The sequence below is a fragment of the Macrobrachium nipponense genome, chromosome 15, assembly GCF_015104395.2.
Source record: "Macrobrachium nipponense isolate FS-2020 chromosome 15, ASM1510439v2, whole genome shotgun sequence".
NCBI lineage: Eukaryota > Metazoa > Arthropoda > Malacostraca > Decapoda > Palaemonidae > Macrobrachium > Macrobrachium nipponense.
This window is the reverse complement of record NC_087208.1, coordinates 35,630,676-35,650,929: the sequence shown is the minus strand read 5'-3', so window position 1 is coordinate 35,650,929 and position 20,254 is coordinate 35,630,676. Positions and strand designations below refer to the sequence as shown.

General features: G+C 39.2%; 9 non-coding genes across 9 annotated transcripts; all 9 read right to left on the bottom strand.

The window, feature by feature from the left end:
- Nucleotides 1-5,537: 5,537 nt before the first annotated feature.
- Nucleotides 5,538-5,609, bottom strand: Trnap-agg (transfer RNA proline (anticodon AGG)). Its single transcript has one exon. It is a non-coding gene; the product is annotated as a tRNA-Pro (tRNA).
- An 833-nt stretch (nt 5,610-6,442) lies between these two features.
- On the bottom strand, nt 6,443-6,514 carry Trnap-ugg (transfer RNA proline (anticodon UGG)). The gene has a single exon. It is a non-coding gene; the product is annotated as a tRNA-Pro (tRNA).
- A 648-nt stretch (nt 6,515-7,162) lies between these two features.
- On the bottom strand, nt 7,163-7,234 carry Trnap-agg (transfer RNA proline (anticodon AGG)). The gene has a single exon. It is a non-coding gene; the product is annotated as a tRNA-Pro (tRNA).
- Nucleotides 7,235-8,054: 820 nt separating this feature from the next.
- Trnap-ugg (transfer RNA proline (anticodon UGG)) lies at nt 8,055-8,126 on the bottom strand. The gene has a single exon. It is a non-coding gene; the product is annotated as a tRNA-Pro (tRNA).
- Nucleotides 8,127-8,821: 695 nt separating this feature from the next.
- On the bottom strand, nt 8,822-8,893 carry Trnap-agg (transfer RNA proline (anticodon AGG)). Its single transcript has one exon. It is a non-coding gene; the product is annotated as a tRNA-Pro (tRNA).
- A 696-nt stretch (nt 8,894-9,589) lies between these two features.
- Nucleotides 9,590-9,661, bottom strand: Trnap-agg (transfer RNA proline (anticodon AGG)). Its single transcript has one exon. It is a non-coding gene; the product is annotated as a tRNA-Pro (tRNA).
- Nucleotides 9,662-18,290: 8,629 nt separating this feature from the next.
- Trnap-agg (transfer RNA proline (anticodon AGG)) lies at nt 18,291-18,362 on the bottom strand. The gene has a single exon. It is a non-coding gene; the product is annotated as a tRNA-Pro (tRNA).
- An 809-nt stretch (nt 18,363-19,171) lies between these two features.
- Trnap-ugg (transfer RNA proline (anticodon UGG)) lies at nt 19,172-19,243 on the bottom strand. Its single transcript has one exon. It is a non-coding gene; the product is annotated as a tRNA-Pro (tRNA).
- A 647-nt stretch (nt 19,244-19,890) lies between these two features.
- On the bottom strand, nt 19,891-19,962 carry Trnap-agg (transfer RNA proline (anticodon AGG)). Its single transcript has one exon. It is a non-coding gene; the product is annotated as a tRNA-Pro (tRNA).
- Nucleotides 19,963-20,254: the final 292 nt, after the last annotated feature.

Below are 20,254 nucleotides of genomic sequence, written 5' to 3'. Positions count from 1 at the left end.
GTAGAGAAGCCTGCAGGAGATCCTGTACCCTCTACCTCAGCTGCCTCGCTAATCCAGACTCGCCTGCCCCACAATCTCCAGCACCTTCTGAATGTTCTGCTAACCCAGACTCACCTGCCCCAGTATCTCCAGCACCATCTGTAGGTTCTGCCTCACCTAAAGACTCACCTGCCCCAACATCTCCAGTAGTATGTTCTGCCTCACCCTCAAGAATCACCTGCCTCAGCATCTCCAGTACTAGTATGTTCTGCTCACCTCAAGAATCATCTGCCTCAGCATCTCCAGCAAACTTCTGGAGGTTCTTTTTCTCTTCACTAACCTCCCCAGTCTCTCCAGCACCGCAGCTTCCTCTCCAGTGTGCAAGCCAATCAAACATAATAAAGGTAAGGAATTGTTCTCTCGTTGTTATTGATAGGTATTTACATTAAATCATGTGGTATTTTTCAATGTTCCGACTTACGCTGAAAATCGTGTTAAGACGCATCGTAAGAACGGATCAACGTCGTAACTCGAGGACCCCCTGTATATAAATGATCATAAATAACAGAATCGAAATATATTTTTTGCGTGTACGCACTAGGAATCTATATATAAATGATCATAAATAACGGAATCGAAATATATCTTTGCGTGTACGCAATAGGAATCTATTTAAGTGCACATATATTAATCTAATTATATGAATCCATATACATATGTATAAAACATTCAGGTAGCCTATAATCATCTGTTACCTTTCATCTTACCAATATCTGCAGTTATATATGAGTTAGTATATGGATTAATGAATCAGATATATAACAGTTAGCATAAAAATCAACGAATCAATCAGCATAAACATTAATAATTTTATCAATTCATATATGAAATATTTTATCAGTTAAAATATGATTTTATCATGTTAATCTTCATTCTATGCAATTATCAGAGTACATTAGTATTTTCTGTAGCATAAGTATCTAGAGATAAGTGAAAAACTGTATCATTATATATCACGTGATCACTATTATTTACCAATATCATTTGTTTTATATTTTACTACTTGAATCAATTCATGTATACCATGAATTTTTATTTACTAATATATATATATATTCACATAGTGTCTGTATCACACTCCTATAAGTCAAATGCAAGTCAAGTTTGAGTAATATTTAGTAGTTGGGTTTTGGTAGCTGACCGAGCTGATGTAAGTGTTTTACATAATAAAATATGGAATGTTAGTCCATATATATAAAAAGTCTAAAACTAAAGAGGTCAACCAGATTGCTTGCAGGAATGTGATCAAGACTAGAGACGCTAAAGATGACGTATACAATAAGTAATGTAGGCTAAGATAACATGCCGTCACTGTAGTCATTCAATTGTTTATAAACCATTAGTCCAAGCTCCCTGCTTGAGACAACTACCCCGACCTATAATTCACGGCCTACGTGATCTGTAGCGTGTCTCATTTGTGTTCGTATGAAACTATGTCATTTGTATGTATGTTCATATGTCGAACTACTGTCTGTTCCTTCATAACTTGTAACAGAGATGGTAGACGGGCAGAACGTGATCTGTAGCGTGTCTCATTTTGTGTTCGTATGAAACTATGTCATTTGTATGTATGTTCATATGTTCGAACTACTGTCTGTTCCTTCATAACTTGTAACAGAGATGGTAGACGGGCAGAACAGAGTTAGCTATCGTCATTAGAAGACCTGTACCTCTTTACCTAAGCTTTATCATGTAGAGGAATAGGATTAGCCATCATCATTGGCAGAAGCGATCAAGCTATCGTTATTAGAAGACTTGTACAATCATATCTGATCTTCAGCATGTAAAACTTCAGAAGAATACATATATTTTTATATTTCGTGTTTTCTACAAGAACCTCCTCACCATGAGTTTAACAGATCGTCGTATAACTACAAGATAATACCGCTTCGTAAGTGGATCTACAAACCCCCAGACACTCCATTGAAGATGGAAGTGCAATACCAACCGACTTAGCGTAAGATTATTGCTAGTCTAACATTACCTCATAGGGCGCCTTATCATACAAGGCACAAGCCCTAATATACATACAAGTATACGTACGTAAAGGTTTAAATTATAAACTGACATCTAAGTTTGAAGGCCCGTTTAACATTTTAGAAATATTAACGGCCAATAGATTTAGGGTTCAAAATGTATCCAAACCCACTGATGTGAGAATAGTTCCATTGGCACATATCAGAATCTAAAGAAAGGTAGATGGAGTGAGGGAAAAAATGGTTGTATTTATGAAACTTGTATAATAATTTATATATATATATATATATATATATATATATATATAATATATATATTAATCATATTTGTATGTAAACCTATTCTTTTACACGAGTTATTATATATTTTACTCATTGCAGGTTTTCAAAAATGAATCTGTTATTGTTAGGAGTGATATTGTGTGTTCAGACATCTTTGTTGTTTGGAAAGAGCGCTAGGACGAAAGAAATAGAATTTAAATCATGGCTCGATTATCGAGAGAACAGACGATGTTTTCATAGTGTCAAGTAATATAGTCATAGAATGGATATGCAGGCCATATTTTGCCTGAAGATGACGTCCTTAACTTAAAGAATGACCTGATGAGGTTTGCCATTTCGCTAAGGAAATGCACCAACGTAATTTTCATGCTAGAGATTTCGCTAGCTCAAACCCTAAGCGTCGCGGAAATGTTGTCTTATGACATACAAAATAAACCGCCGAGGCAGAGGAACTTGCTCGTGACTTGCTGATGTGGTCTGTGCGGCACATTAATCTCGAACGCCACAACCCGCTTATTCTGGCTGGACTAAACATCTTAGGATCGGTTGCGAATCCAGGCTTAGGAATTTCAAATCGCCTTAAGATAAATAATCAAAATAAAAGAAAATTGAGTTGTTTTTGCAACACAAAACCGAATTAGCTTTGTCCGAACTTCGCAGTCAGTTATCTTCAATCAATCAAATAATGAGTATAGTAAACGAACATTCAATAATATCGATCAGGTCATGGAGGTTCAACATTTGCTGGCTACATTAGCTTACTATAGTTCGAAAATAGATCATATCTGTGTGAAAATATCACATTTTATTGAGAAATCAAAAGATTATGTAGAAGCTATTACGTTAGTGACAAAGGTGTGTTATCTCCACACCTCATGCCTATTAAGATCTGACGTTAACTTTGGAAAACGGACGGGAGAAACTAGGTTATATTTCCTTTATTAGACGCCCATAAAGTAGAGTTCTATTATAGCCTAATATCAGTCAGCGTTGAAAATTATAGGATTATGATCACCATACCTTTTGATTCTTCCGATGCTTGGCAATCATACAAAATAGCACCGTTTCCTACTTTCATGACGAATAACTCAAGTCCAGTAATATCCAATTTGACGGGGCATGTACTGATTTCTTCTGATAGGAAATCATTTACAGTCATTAAAGACTTAGATAAACTCACTCACTGTTCAGTAAAGCCATGAATAATAAAATTTGTACAGCTGACTCTTTTGAATTCTATCCTATATCAACGGATTCATGTGAGTTAGGCATCGTGCTAAACGGCTCTCTCTCTCATACAAGCGAAGGTTGTTTGGGGAAACTTTATCCCTTTTACAGTAATAAATTCAATTACAGAATGAATAATGGTTCCTGGATCCGTTACGACAAAGCCGGATTCCACGTCGTATGCCCAGATGGGACCACCGCCCATTCCCCAATCTTTGTAGCAGCTGATTGGTTTGTACGGGGACATCTACAAACTACAAACCGTCAGAGGGGGTCAACACGATAATACGTGAGAAGGCGTATTTTGCGAACTATACTTGGGCGTCTACAATTATCCCATCACTACCTCTCCCATACAACGCGCGGGTGGCTCATCGTTTGACGCAACTGGCTGAGATGAACCACGCGTCACCGACTTATGCAGGTAGAGAAAATCTTCGTTACTACATTCTGCTGGCCGTGTTCAGTGTGACGGCCATATTGGTTATCGCCGTCAACATCTTTGCTTGGCGTAGGCTGAGGCGTAAACAGAAGGATCTCCAAGGAAACTTATTGTCCGTCTAGATGACGTTAACCCGGTTAAACTCAAGTCGTTTGAGTTTAGGGCCGCCTGAAAACTGGCCATTTCATGTTGTGCCTAGGGAAATTGTCTGGAATTGTGTTGTGTGTGAAAAGCGGTCTGTATGCTGGCAAAAATGTAGGACAAGAAAGACTCACGCCTTTGTATTTGAACAGTTAAAGTATCTCCCGGCACCTAATAAAAATATTATAGCCCAATATTATAACATTAATATACTCCTAAAGGTATTTTTCGGGCACCTGATAAAATATACCAGCCCTATATATTGCATTTGTGCACAATTACACAATTATACTATTATACAATTGTACAATTATATTTACCTATTACAAAGAGTGACAAGTACTCTTTAACAATTATCCATGATCATGCCATAATATATGCAGTAACCACTATTCTTAATCAGGTTACCTATTACCATAATATATCAGTAACCACTATTCTTAATCAGGTTACCTATTACCATAATATATCAGTAACCACTATTCTTAATCAGGTTACCTATTATCATATTAATCATGTATACATGTTAATCTTTTGATTTTTACCTTTTTATTATTTTAGGGTACCTAATCATTATTATTACCAAACATGGATCTAGATTTTCCATGCATTTATCTTTGCTTATAAATATGTCAAAAAGGGTATGTAACAGAACCTTTTTATGCATTTAATCATTTATTATGTTTATACCTAAACATATGTTACGAGCACGCTCCTAAGAAACAATGTTTAAAGTAACTTTTGTTATTCAAGGCTGGAATGGTAGCAGACCGAGCCTAATGTAATAAATACATTATTGAATTACATAATCTGTAAATAAAAACCCATGACCTGAGGTCATGGCATTAGGAGGGTCCTACGTGACCAATGCAGATCTAGATTACGCTATGCGCAGTCTGCAGTAGCCTGGTTTAAATCTGTTACATTGTCATCGTTTTGCATTACTGATAACTTTGCACAACAACTTCCATGGGAAGCGGTTGACCTGTTAACCTACGCCGGAAACTTGTAACTTCCGAGCCGGCGGACTACGTATGTTTTTATATGAATCGCTGAGATAGCTAATGTTTCGCTATCGACGTGATGCTTTAGAATGGCAGTTCCGTGCCAGCGTTCAAACATATCGGTCTCCCGACCGAACTGCATCTCTTAGTATGGAGTTACAGAATAAAGTTATTATACCTTTTTTCAACTTATCTGTTTGAATCCTCTCCTTTAGTTTAAGAAGAACCACTCTACTAAGATATCACATAGGAGATGGAAGGAACCAGAAATACTTACGAATGACAGTCGTAAGGAGAAACAAAAAAGTCTTTCGCAAAAGCGAAGAGACTAAGACATACATACTGTATATATATATTACCATATATGTGTGTAGAAAGCATAAACAGTCAATGTGCAACCAAATCGATCTATAAAAATAACAACATGGGCCTGACCGGGATTTGAACCCGGGACCTCTCGCACCCTAAGCGAAAATCATACCCCTAGACCATCAGGCCGTGACGGGAAAGACTACTTATTAAAATGGAAGACCCCTACATATGGCAATTCTATGATATCTAAAGAAATTTTTTTATTCATAACCTTTTAAATAGACAAAACTAAAGTACGTATATGACTATGAAGGTTAAGAAGTACAGTCTAAATTATATATAATGATGCACAGTTAAGGTGATGCATATGAACCACAGGCTACAGAATTTATTAAAAAGTTTATCCAAGGTTGACAATGAATGCTGTGTAAGCCTGCAACTGAACATAATCATACATTTGAACATCAAACACTAATTTCATATCTATACACTGGTACTCTTATGAACTGAAAAGTCTCTTGCTACATATTTAAAAAACTATTTTAAGAAAATAAATCTATTCCAATGAAAGGCAATATTTCAACAAAATTTTTCTTCAGATGGAAATTTTAAAGCAATTTCGCATACTAGTCTAACCTTTATAACTATATATTAATTAACCCTCTTCAAAGATCACCAAATACTTCAGTGTATATACACATTTATGTGCTATTCATGAACTGGTTTCATGATCTAATGGGTATGATTTTCAATTTGAATGCTAGAATCCCAAGGTTGAATTTTTAAATATGGTCAGGTATACAGATTTATCAACATTTCATTTTCACACGGAAGCTGCCAGGTAAACTTCAATACACATCTTTATAATGAAAAATAAAACAACTACATAGTGACACAAATGCCATTTGGATTTAGAATTCTGTATATAGTATATGACATGTGTACATGTATATGTGTGTTGTGTGTTGAAAGCATGACTAGTCCAAACGCAACTGAATCATTTCATGAAAAGATCACATGGGCCTGACCGGGATTTGAACCCGGGACCTCTCGCACCCAAAGCGAGAATCATACCCCTAGACCATCAGGCCAGGATGAGAACATAAGATAATATATGGATATACCTCACAACATACCATTTCTATATTAAATATAGAAATATTGTATTAAGTACTTTTCAAACAGAATACATCCAGTGCATTATCCAAATTCAGATTAAGAAGGGTTAAAGTAATCAAATATTTCCATGAACTACATATAATGCAAATATTCAATAAGTAAACTATATAATTAATTTTGAATATTATTATTTGGTTATCATGAAGGGCAAATGGATACTTAGACTGACTACCCCTGTATTTCACAAATAATACATCTAACTTTATTTGTGCTCTGGGTATGATCTTCACTTTGAATGCTAGATTACAAGGCTTAAAAAGATAGTTAGGCACTTGGATTCATCTACATATATTCTTTTTTAAACTGAAGCATACCACATGAACTAGAATGCATATCTTGAATATAAAAAAAAAATCATGAATAGCAAAACTGAACTTCCCTTTGGGTTTAGAATTCATGTTGTGGGAGACATGCATACAAACATATTTACATATATACATATATATCATATACATATATGCTGTATATATAAATTACCATATATGTGTGAAGGCACATGTGTGTGTAGTAAGCATAAACAGTCAATGTGCAACTAAATCGATCTATATAAATAACAACATGGGCCTGACCGGGATTTGAACCCGGGACCTCTCGCACCCTAAGCGAAAATCATACCCCTAGACCATCAGGCCGTGATGAGAAATACTATCTATTAGGAGGAAGACCCTAACATATGGCAATTCTATGATATCTAAAGAAATGATTTTATTCATAACCTTTCAAATAGAAAAAAACAAAGTATATGACTGTATGTAGGTTAAGAAGTACAGTCTAAATTATATATAATGATGCACAGTTAAGGTGATGCATATGAAGCACAGGCTACAGAATTTATTAAAAAGTTTATCCCAGGTTGACAATGGATGCTGTGTAAGCCTGCAACTGAACATAATCATACATTCGAACATCAAACACTGATTTCATATCTAGACTCTGGTACTCTAATGGACTGAAAAGTCTCTGCTAAACATTTACAAAATATTTTAAGAAAATAAATCTATTCCAATGAAAGGCAATATTTCAACATTTTTCTTAAGATGGAAATTTTAAAGCAATTTCACATACTGGTCTAACCTTTATAACTTATTATTATTAATTCATCCTCTTCAAAGATCACCGAATACTTCAGTGTATATACACATCTATGGGCTATTCATGAACTGGTTTCATGATCTAATGGGTATGATTTTCAATTTAAATGCTAGAATCCCAAGGTTGAAATTTTTAAAATGGTCAGGCATAAAGATTTATCAAAATTTCACTTTCACACGGAAGCTGCTAGATAAACTTCAATACACATCTATATAATGAAAAATACAAAAGCTACATATTGACACAATTGCCATTTGGATTTAGAATTCTGTATATAGTATATGACATGTGTACATATGTGGTGTGTTGAAAGCATGACTACTCCAAACGCAACTAAATCATTTTATGGAAAGATCACATGGGCCTGACCGGGATTTGAACCCAGGACCTCTCGCACCCAAAGCAAGAATCATACCCCTAGACCATCAGGCCAGGATGAGAACATAAGATAATATATGGATACACCTCACCACACATCATTTCTATATTACTTATAGAAACACTGTATTTAGTACTTTTCAAACAGAATATATCCAGTGCATTACTTTAATTCAGATTAAGAAGGGCTAAAGTAATTAAATATTTCCATGAACTACATATAATAATACATATATTTAATATTTGTATCTACTTTTGCACCAGCCTATTCAAAGCAAAATCAATCAGTAAACATTATAATTGATTTTGATTATTATTATTATTTGGCTATCAAGAAGGGCAAATGGATACTTGGACTGCCTATCCCTGTATTTTACAAAAAAAAAATACATGAAACTGTTTTTTGTGATCTGGGATATGATTTTCACTGTAAATGCTAGATTCCCTAGGTTTAAAACATAGTTAAGTACTTGGAATCATCTACATATATTCTTTTTATACTGAAGCATTCCACATGAACTAGAATGCATATCTTTAATATAAAAAAAATCATGAATAGTGACAATGAACTTCCCCTTGAGTTTAGAATTTATGCTGCGGGAGACATGCATATATACATACATACATACATATATATCATATACATATATGCTGTATAAATAAATTACCATATATATGCGTATGCACATGTGCGTAGAAAGCATAAACAGTGAATGTGCAACCAAATCGATCTATAAAAATAACCACATGGGCCTGACCGGGATTTGAACCCGGGACCTCTCGCACCCTAAGCGAAAATCATACCCCTAGACCATCAGGCCGTGATGAGCAATACTATTCATTGAAAGGGAAGACCCCTACATATGACAATTCTATGATATATACAAAGAAATTATTTTGTTCAGAACATTTCAAATAGAAAAAAATAAATTATATGAATGAAAGTTAAGGACAGTCTAAATTATATATACTGATGCACAGTTAAGTTTATCCGAGGTTGACAATGGATGCTGTGTAAGCCTGCAACTGAACATTATAATACATTTGAACATCAAACACTGATTTCATATTTATACAATGGTACTCTTACTCTCTGCTACACATTTAAAAAATATTTTTAAAAAATAAAACTATTCTAATGAAAGGCAATATTTCAAAAGCAATTTCGCATACTGGTCTAACCTTTATAACTATTTATTAATTCAGCCTCTTCAAAGATCACCGAATATGATCTCATGGGTATGATTTTCAATTCGAATGCTAGAAACCCAAAGTTGAAATTTTAAACACAGATAGGCATACAGATTTATCTAAATTTCATTTTCACACGGAACAATGCTAGATAAACTTCAATAAACATCTTTAAAATTAAAAATTAAAAAAAACCTACATAGTGACACAATTGTCATTTGGATTTAGTATTCTGTATATACATGACATGCATACATGTATTTTGTTGTGTGTCAAAAGCATGACTAGTCCAAACGCAATTAAATAATTTTATGAAAAGATCACATGGGCCTGACCGGGATTTGAACCCGGGACCTCTCGCACCCTAAGCGAGAATCATACCCCTAGACCATCAGGCCAGGATGAGAACACAAAATAATATATGGATACACCTCACTACACACCATTTCTATAATAAAAATAGAAATAGTGTATTTAGTACTTTTCAAACAGAATACATCCAGATTAAGAAGGGCTAAAGTAATTAAATATTTCCATGAACTACATATAATAATGTATATATTTCATGTTTGTATTTACTTTTGCATCAGCCAATTCAAAGCAAAATCAATCAGTAAACTATATAATTAATTTTGAATACAGTGGTACCTCGACATACGAAAGGCTCAACTTACGAAAAACTCGAGATACGAAAGCAAATACGGAGATTTTTTTGGCTCTACATACGAAAATAGTTCAAGTTACGAATGGTTGTTTCTGTAAAGTCCCGAGATTCGCCCGGACCATCGAGAACAATTTTAAAACTCGCGCGCCGCCAACTGAGTAAACTCGCCACCATCCTCCCACTCTCTCATTGGTTCCTGATGCTAGTCACCCAGTAAGATCCTGCTCTCCTATTGGTGAGCATCTACCCCTTGTGCTCTATGTATTCTATTGGTAAAAGGATGCTGTAAATTGAAAAACTTGTTCATGCAATACATTTAATAAAAAAAAAACATTAGGTAAAGATAGAATAAAGAATAGAAATGAATAGTTATTATACTGTTTGGTAGTTTCAGTAGTTGAAGAGAGATAATGAAATGATATTGTAATGATACAATAAAGTTTGTTCATACTTACCTGGCAGATATATATATAGCTGTATTCTCCGAAGTCCGACAGAATTTAAAACTTACGACACACGTAGTGCGAGTCAGGTGGTTAGTACCCATTCCCGCCGCTGGGAGGCGGGTATCAGGAACCATTCCCATTTCTATTCAGATTTTCTATTCCCACTGTCTCCTGAGGGGAGGTGGGTGGGAACTTTGAATATATATATCTGCCAGGTAAGTATGAACAAACTTTATTGTATCATTACAATATAATTTTGTTCATGAAACTTACCTGTCAGATATATATATAGCTGAATCCCACCTTTGGCATTGGGAAGAGACAGAATAGGATTTTTAGGAAACATATACATGCAGATGATTGATATGTTGGTTCCTTACCTGTTAGCATAGCTGACTTCGTGATTACTGTCACCCAAGTCTGCTTCTGCTTTACTAGAGTCTCCAGCAAGGTAGTGACCTATGTAGCTGGTGAGTTCTAGATGATCTGTCAACGGGGGCGTGACCACAATGCGACTAGACCATTTGACCATACAATGAGGGCAACGAAGCAATAAAAATACCACCTGGCCTAGTTTACCAAAGGTTAATTCCCACAAAAACTAGGCTAAAGGAAGGGAGATCCGCCTCAGGCGGTCGACCCCACAACCAAAAACACACAAAATTAAAAACTCACCTAACCACTAAAGGATAGGATGAGTGCTACTTCCTGCCCCCAAAACAGTGTCTGCGGCGACGTATGGCCCAAGAGAATAGCAGTTTTCGTATGCTGTCTTCACCTCCCGCAGGTAGTGTGAAGCAAACAATGAATTGCTACGCCAAAATGTGGCACTTAAAATATCACTGAGTGCCATATTTTTATGAAAAGCTACCGAGGTAGAAATAGCCCTCATTTTGTGGGCATTCACTTTCAACAGCCTCATATCATTGTCACTGCACGACAAATGAGCTTCTTTGATGGTGTCCCTCAAGAAGAACGCTAGAGCGTTCTTAGACATAGGTAGATCTGGCTTCTTGACAGAGCACCACAAGTTACCAGAAGGCCCTCTACAGTCCTTCATCTTTTGTAAGTAGAATTTTAGAGCCCTGACAGGGCACAGGACTCTTTCTGGTTCTCGACCCACGATTTCCGCCAAACCCTTAATCTCAAATGTCTTAGGCCAAGGGTTGGATGGGTTTTCGTTCTTTGCTAGAAACGTCGGGCTCAAAGAACAAACAGCATTGTGGGTTCTTAAAACCAACATACTTACCGATAGCTTGGATTTCGCTAACCCTCTTCGCCATCGCCAGAGCAGTTAGGAAAACCGTTTTTCTTGTCACGTCTCTAAGTGAAGCCGTGTGAAGTGGCTCGAAACGGCTGGACATAAGGAACTTAAGAACCACGTCCAAGTTCCATGATGGTACTTTAGGTTGAGGTACCTTCGTTGTCTCAAAAGACCTTAGGAGATCGCGAAGGTCTCTGTCGTTGGCCAAATCCAGGCCTCTGTGACGAAAGACTACAGACAGCACGCTTCTGTAGCCTTTTATTGTCGGAACAGCCAGCTTCAATTCCATCCTCAGGTAAAGGAGGAAGTCCGCTATCTGGTTCACAGAGGTCGAGGTGGAGGAAATGCCCTTCTTTTTGCACCAGCTCCTGAAAACAGCCCACTTCGATTGGTACACTGCAAGAGAGGAAGCTCTCCTTGCATTGGCAATCGCTCTTGCCATAGGTCTTGAAAAACCTCTTGCTCTGGCCAACTTTTGGATAGTCTGAACGCAGTCAGACTCAGAGCGGGGAAGTTTTTGTGGTACCTCTCGAAGTGGGGCTGTTTGAGTAGATCTGTCCTTGACGGAAGTGTCCTCAGGAAGTCTACTACGAAGGACATGACCTCTGTGAACCAATCTGTCGCAGGCCAGAAGGGGGCGACTAGCGTCATCCTCATTCCCTCTGAAGCTACGAATTTCCTCAGCACTTCCCCTAGGATCTTGAACGGGGGAAGGCGAATAGATCTAGCCCCGTCCAATCCCAAAGAAGGGCGTCTATTGCCACTGCTCCTGGATCTAGAACCGGTGAGCAGTAAAGCGGAAGTCTCTTTGTTCTCGATGTTGCGAAGATGTCCACGAGAGGACGTCCCCACAACCTCCACAGCTTCTGGCATACATCTTGATGTAGGGTCCATTCTGTCGGCAGCAGCTGACCTTGCCGACTGAGGAGGTCTGCACGGACGTTCTCTACCCCTGCGACGAACCTTGTCAGGATCGTAACATCGCGTGCCCTCGCCCACAACAAATCTCCTTCGCAAGAGTGAACAGGGACCGCGAGTGTGTTCCCCCCTGTTTCTTGATGTATGCCAGAGCTGTGGTGTTGTCAGAGTTGATTTGGACAATCCGGTGAGAGACTTCGTCTTGAAAAAACTGGAGCACAAGGTGAATTGCTGCCAGTTCCTTGAGGTTTATGTGCCAGGACACCTGTTCCCCTCTCCAGGTGCCTGACACTTCCTCCCCCCCACAGTGTTGCTCCCCACCCCGTGGTAGACGCGTCGGAGAACAACACTAGGTCGGGGCTCTGAAGCTTGAGGGAGACTCCCTCTGCAAGCTTCAAAGGATCGAACCACCATCTTAGGTGTTCTTTCACCTCTTCTGAGATCTGTAAGATCACATCCAGGTCGTCCTCGTGCTTCCAGCTGTCCGACAGGAAGAACTGAAGAGGTCTGAGGTGCAACCTGCCTAGGGAAACAAACTTCTCCAGCGAGGAAATGGTCCCCAGCAGACTCATACATTCCCTCACTGAGCATGATTCTTTCCCCAGAAAAGCTGACACTTTGCTTAAACATTGTTGCTGTCGCCCCTGGGACGGAAAAGCCCGAAAAGCCACTGAATCCATCTGAATCCCCAGATAGACGATGGACTGTGATGGGGTCAGATGTGACTTTTCGAAGTTTACCAGAAGTCCCAGGGACTTGGTTAACGTCAAAGTCGTGTGAAGGTCCTCCAGACACCGGGCTTCCGAAGAGGCTCGAATGAGCCAGTCATCTAGGTAGAGAGAGATCCTTATGTTTGAAAGATGAAGCCATCTCGCAATGTTCTTCATTAACAAGGTGAAGACCATCGGGGCCGTGCTCAGTCCGAAACAGAGAGCCCTGAATTGAAATAGCTTCCCCTTCAGGACAAACCGCAGGTACTTCTTCGACTGGGGATGGATCGGGACGTGAAAATACGCGTCCTGAAGATCTAGTGACACCATCCAATCCCCCGGTCTTAAAGCCCCAAGAACTGACCGAGGCGTCTCCATCTTGAACCTCTGCTTGATGACAAAGAGGTTTAGGTTGCTTACATCTAGCACCGGTTGCCATCCTCCCGACTGCTTCGGCACCAGGAACAGTCTGTTGTAAAAACCCGGGGAATCCAGGTCCAAGACCTGTTCTACTGCTTCTTTCTCGAGCATCTGCTCGAGCAGATCGAAAAGCACTTGTTGTTTTTCCCCTTTGTAAGAGGGCGACATATCCCTGGGTGTCGTAGACAGCGGGGGTGATTTCAGGAAAGGGATACGGTAACCCTTTTCTAAGATGTTTAGCGACCATGCGTCCGCATCTCTCTCTCTCCAGGCTTCCGCAAATAACAGAAGTCTGGCTCCTACCGGTGACTGAAGGACTTCTTGTTCACTTCTTGCCCCTTGGAACCGCAGGGGCTCTGCCTCTTGAAAGCCTCTTCCTCGAGGGGCCGGTCTCGAGGAAGATCCGCCTCGAAAGGGCTTCGATTTTCTTGAAGTTTGAACTCCCGAAGAAGTCGAAGGTACTGCTGGTCTCCGAGAAGATTGGGCAAGAAGATCTTGCGTTCCCTTCTCTTGTAGGCTAGTTGCAAGGTCTTTAATCATAGCCTGGGGAAAGAGATGGTCCGAAAGAGGGGCAAACAACAACTCTGCCTTTTGCGAGGGAGAAACTGACTTCGCAGTAAAGTTGCAGAACAGGGATCTCTTCTTCAAGAGTCCTGTGCAAAAGTGTGAAGCCAGCTCCTCCGAACCATCTCTGACTGCCTTGTCCATACACGACATTACGCTGGACAGCTCCCCCAGGCTAATCGAGTCCGGGCTCCGAGACTGGGTATCTAGAACCCCAAGGCACCAGTCCAAGAAGTTAAAGACCTCTAATGTGCGAAAGAGGCCTTTAAGATGGTGATCCAACTCCGAAGTAGTCCATGTCACTTTCGAGGAAGAAAGAAGTCACCTCCTCGACGCGTCCACCAGACTGGCAAAGTCCCCTTGAGCAGAATAGGGAACTTTGAGACCAACGTCCTCCCCTGTCTCATACCACATGCCTGCTTTACCGCTAAGTCTAGACAGCGGTAGAGCAAAAGAGGTCTTCCCTTGAGCCTTCCTTAGCTCCATCCAATCGTGGACTTTGCGAAACGCTCTCTTAGTAGACAGAGACCTCTTCATCTTCACAAACCCCGAGGTCTTGTTGACTTTCGAAGACGAAAGTTGAGAGCGAGGAGCCGAAGGTTTAAGTCTCTCCAAAAGCGGTCTGAAGAAGGCGGGTAAAGACCTGGTAGTCTGAAGAGGCAGACGTAGCTGGTTGTTCATCGTCGGCTTCTACTGAAGCGCAGCTCATCTCACCTTCTAACACAGGTGAGGTAGGAGGAACCAATGAAGGTAAAAGACCTTTAGGCCCAAGTCTTAAACAGGAGCGCTGTTGCAAAGACGAAGGCAAAGCAGTATCACGAGTCTCTTCCAAAGACTCCGAAGCATGAGCAGGTACAGAAGCAGAAGAAACACGGTGCGCCTCTTGAAGGCGTGAAGAATCCTGAAGATCGTCAACAAGAACGCGCGAGCGTCGACGAGCGTCCACATCAGCGTCCACCTCCGCTGGCGCCCGCTTGGCGTCCGGCCGAGCGTCCAGTTCAAGCTGAGCTTCAACAGAAGCGTCCAAAAAAGCGTCACACTCCAGACAGGCGTCAAGCTTATGAGCAAGAGCAACTGCCTTCAGGGAAGAGCGAGAAACAACATCCTCGCGCCCTCTAGAAAGCCGATGGGGAGCCGCACAAACTCTAGAAGGCGACAAGACAGGCGAAAGAGACGAGCGAGGAGAAGGAGAGGGAGACTGTCTGGTTCTCTTAACGGGCAGTCTATCATCCTTCCTTCGACGACGTGGTTCCGCCTCTCTCTTAGACATAACAGAAGCAAGTTGTTGTTGTAAGGAGCGGAGGATCTTCTCAGTAGGAGAAGACTCCCTCTCAGAAGGGCTGATCCTGTGAGAAGACGAGGGGCGAGGGGACGCCTTCTTCCTTCTCAAAGGAACCGCCACTGAGTGATCTCTGGAGCGACTGGGGCGCTCGAAGGCGTCATCCTCAGATGACGTCCTACTTCTCTTCTGTGGCGGGAAGGCCGCGAAGCTATCTGGTGAAGACTGCAGATCAGCAGAAGGAACAGGATGTAAAGCGTCACGCTCACGAACGCTCCTCTTCAAAGGGCGAGAGTCCGACTAAGAGCTCCACCCCTTGCGCGGGGAGGACGCCTCGGAAAAGCACTCCTTAAGGAGGCGTGCACGCGCACGCTCCTTGGCAGTCTGGGAAGTGACAACAGAAACTGGCGAAGGGACGTCAGATCGGTGGGGGTTCCCTGTAACCCTCCTTCGGCTTTCGACATGCCCTCTCCCTGAAACCTGGGAGTCCGGCAGAGGTCCAGGCCTAGAGGCGAAATAGGGCCGATCTGACGCCCCCTCCACAACACAAGGGGCACTATCACTGCATTTTGCACTTGGCTCACTTTTGCCTTCCAAGGCGAGCACTTCTGATTCCAGATTACGTATTGATTCCAGAATCAAGGCAAGGGCATTACCCTCCACAGACACTGTTTCAGGGCCCGAAGGCGGCACTACAGGGTTAGGAGAAGCAAAAGCTATTGGAGGGTTAGTAAGAGAAAATTCAATGCCCTGACGTTTACTCTCTGAAACGCTCCTGGAGAAAGACCTCCTCACCCTATCACGCTCCAACTTGCGAAGATAGGATTCATACGCCTTCCAAGCTGAATCAGAAAGAATTTCACACTCCTTGCAGTGATCATCATACAAACATACATACCCTCTACAATTCTTACATACTGTATGTGGGTCTACCGATGCTTTCAGTAGCCTCACCCTACATTCATCCTTACTATAAAACCTGGCGCTAGCCGAACTAGACCCAGACATCTTAGTTTTAAGGAAAATCAAGCCAAAATCAAATTAAGTCCACAAGTAACGTGTGCCTAGCCACAGATCCAAAGTCAAATACCAAAAAATCAATCAGGATACTTAAGTAGCCAAAAGTTTCAAAAATCCAAGACGGAGGTACTGAAAACAGTTGTTTACAGTACCGGCGACAGAGAAAATCTGAATAGAAAATGGGAATGGTTCCTGATACCCGCCTCCCAGCAGCGGGAATGGGTACTAACCACCTGACTCCCACTACGTGTGTCGTAAGTTTTAAATTCTGTCGGACTTCGGAGAATACAGCTATATATACAGTATATATCTGACAGGTAAGTTTCATGAACAAAAATTTTATTACTGTACATACTGTGTGCTAGGTGAAAGTGGTTGCTTGGCGATCGTTCAGTACTCATAAGTGCTCAACGTAAACAGAAGCTTGGAAACTTTTTTTTTTTTTTTATTGTTTATTATAGTTAATGGTTACTTAATAATTATTTGAAATGAGTACATGCAATACATTTAATAAAAAAAATTTTTGAATTAGATATCATAAAATATAAAATAAATCAGACTGCTATCATCGAAGCCAACAAATACGTTTTTTCTAGAATTCTTCTTCTGTTTTAATATTACGTATATGTATGTTTCATTATAGCTGTCAATAACTCGGTATCTCCATTAGGTAAAGATAGAATAAAGAATAGAAATGAATGGTTATTATACTGTTTGGTAGTTTCATTAGTTGAAGAGATATAATGAAAATTTATGGATTACTGTGTGCTACGAAAAGTGATTGCTTGGCGATCGTTCGGTACTCGTAAGTGCTGAATGTAAACAAAATGTGGGAGAAGGTTTTTTTTTGTGTATTATACTAGTTAATGATTAATTACTAATTATTTGAAATGAGTACATACTGATTATTTATACATTTTATTGGCATATTCTAAGCTTTTAGCTTCTTAGGTTTAGATGTCAGAATCATAGACTAGGCTACAGTAGCAACTGCTAAAGGCATAGGGCCCTAGCTATTGCTGAGGGACATATGCTAAAGTCCTAATATATGCAGTAAAAATGGGATTGAACATTACATGCAGTTGAATTTTACTCAAGTATGAACAGTATTTTGCCTTTTTTGGAGTCACATTTCTTCCGTCGGATCGGCGTCGTAACCCTAGAACATGTGTTGTAAGCCTGGAAATATAATTTACTGGGGTGTTTTTGTAGGGCTTGGAACAGATTAGGCATTTTACATGTAAAATGCGTTTCAAGATAAGAAAAGCTCATGATACGAAGGCCGCCTCGAAACGGATTATTTTCGTATGTCGAGGTACCACTGTATTATTATTTTGGTTATCTAGAAGAGCAAATGGATACTTGGACTGCCTATCCCTGTATTTTACAAAAAATACATGCAACTGTTTTTTGTGATCTGGGGTATGATCTTCACTGTGAATGCTAGATTCCCAAGGTTTAAAACATAGTTAAGCACTTGGATTCATCTACAAATATTTTTTTTATACTGAAGCATACCACATAAACTAGAACGCATATCTTTAATATAAAAAAAATCATGATGAGTGACACTGAACTTCCCTTTGGGTCTAGAATTCATACTGCAGGAGACATGCATACATACATACATACATACATATATATCAGATGCATACATACTGTATATATAAATTACCATATATGTGTGTAGAACTCATAAACAGTCAATGTGCAACCAAATCCATCTATAAAAATAACAACATGGGCCTGACCGGGATTTGAACCCGGGACCTCTCGCACCCTAAGCGAAAATCATACCCCTAGACCATCAGGCCGTGATGAGAAATACTATTTATTAAAAGGGAAGACCCCTACATATTGCAATTCTATGATAACTAAAGAAATTATCTTATTCATAACCTTTCGAATAGAAAAAAATATGACTGAATGTAGGTTAAGAAGTACAGTCTAAATTATATATAATGATGCACAGTTAAGGTGATGCATATGAAGCACAAGCTACAGAATTTATTAAAAAGTTTATCCAAGGTTAACAATGGATGCTGTGTAAGCCTGCAACTGAACATAAACATACATTCGAACATCAACCACTGATTTCACACCTATACACTGGTACTATTATGGACTGAAAAGTCTCTGCTACACATTTAAAAAATATTCTATGAAAATATACCCATTCCAATGCAAGGCAATATTTCAACATTTTTCTTCAGATGGAAATTTTAAAGCAATTTTGCATGCTGGTCCAACCTTTATAACTATTTATTAATTCCTCATCTTCAAAGATCACCAAATACTTCAGTGTATATACACATCTATGTGCTATTCATGAACTGGTTTCATGATCTAATGGGCATGATTTTCAATTTGAATGCTAGAATCCCAAGATTGAATCTTTAAATACGGTCAGGTACACAGATTTATCAAAATTTTATTTTCACATGGAAGCTGCTATATAAACTTCAATGCACATCTTTAAAATGAAAAATAAAAAACTACATATTAACACAATTGCCATTTGGATTTAGAATTCTGTATATAGTACATGACATGTGCACATGTATATATGTTGAAAGCATGACTAGTCCAAACGCAACTGAATCATTTCATGAAAAGATCACATGGGCCTGACCGGGATTTGAACCCGGGACCTCTCGCACCCAAAGCGAGAATCATACCCCTAGACCATCAGGCCAGGATGAGAACATAAGATAATATATGGATACACCTCACAACATACCATTTCTATATCAAATATAGAAATACTGGATTTAGTAATTTTCAAACAGAATACATCCAGTGCATTATTTAAATTCAGATTAAGAAGGGTTAAAGTACTTAAATATTTCCATGAACTACATATAATAAAAATTTTCAATCAGTAAACGATATAATTAATTTCGAATATTATTATTTGGTTATCATGAAGGGCAAATGGATACTTGGACTGCCTACCCCTGTATTTCACAAATAATACATCTAACTTTTTTTTGTGCTCTGGGTATGATCTTCATTGTGAATGCTAGATTCCCAAGGTTTAAAAAGATAGTTAGGCACTTGGATTCTTCTACATATATTCTTTTTAAACTGAAGCATACCACATGAACTAGAATGCATATCTTGATATATAAAAAAAAATCATGAATAGCAAAACTGAACTTCCCTTTGGGTTTAGAATTTATGCTACGGGAGACATGCATACCAACTTACGTACATATATACATATATATCATATACATATATGCTGTATATATAAATTGCCATATATGTGTGTATGCACATGTGTGTATAGTCAGCATAAAGTCAATGTGCAACTAAATCGATCTATAAAAATAACAACATGGGCTTGACCGGGATTTGAACCCGGGACCTCTCGCACCCTAAGCGAAAATCATACCCCTAGACCATAAGGCCGTGATGAGAAAAATTATCTATTAAGAAGGAAGACCCTTACATATGGCAATTCAATATCTAAAGAAATGATTTTATTCATAACCTTTCAAATAGAATAAAATTAAGTATATGACTGAATGTAGGTTAAGAAGTACAGTCTAAATTATATATAATGATGCACAGTCAAGGTGATGCATATGAAGCACAGGCTACAGAATTTATTAAAAAGTTTATCTGAAGTTGACAATGGATGCTGTGTAAGCCTGCAACTGAACATAATCATACATTCGAACATCAAACACTGATTTCATAT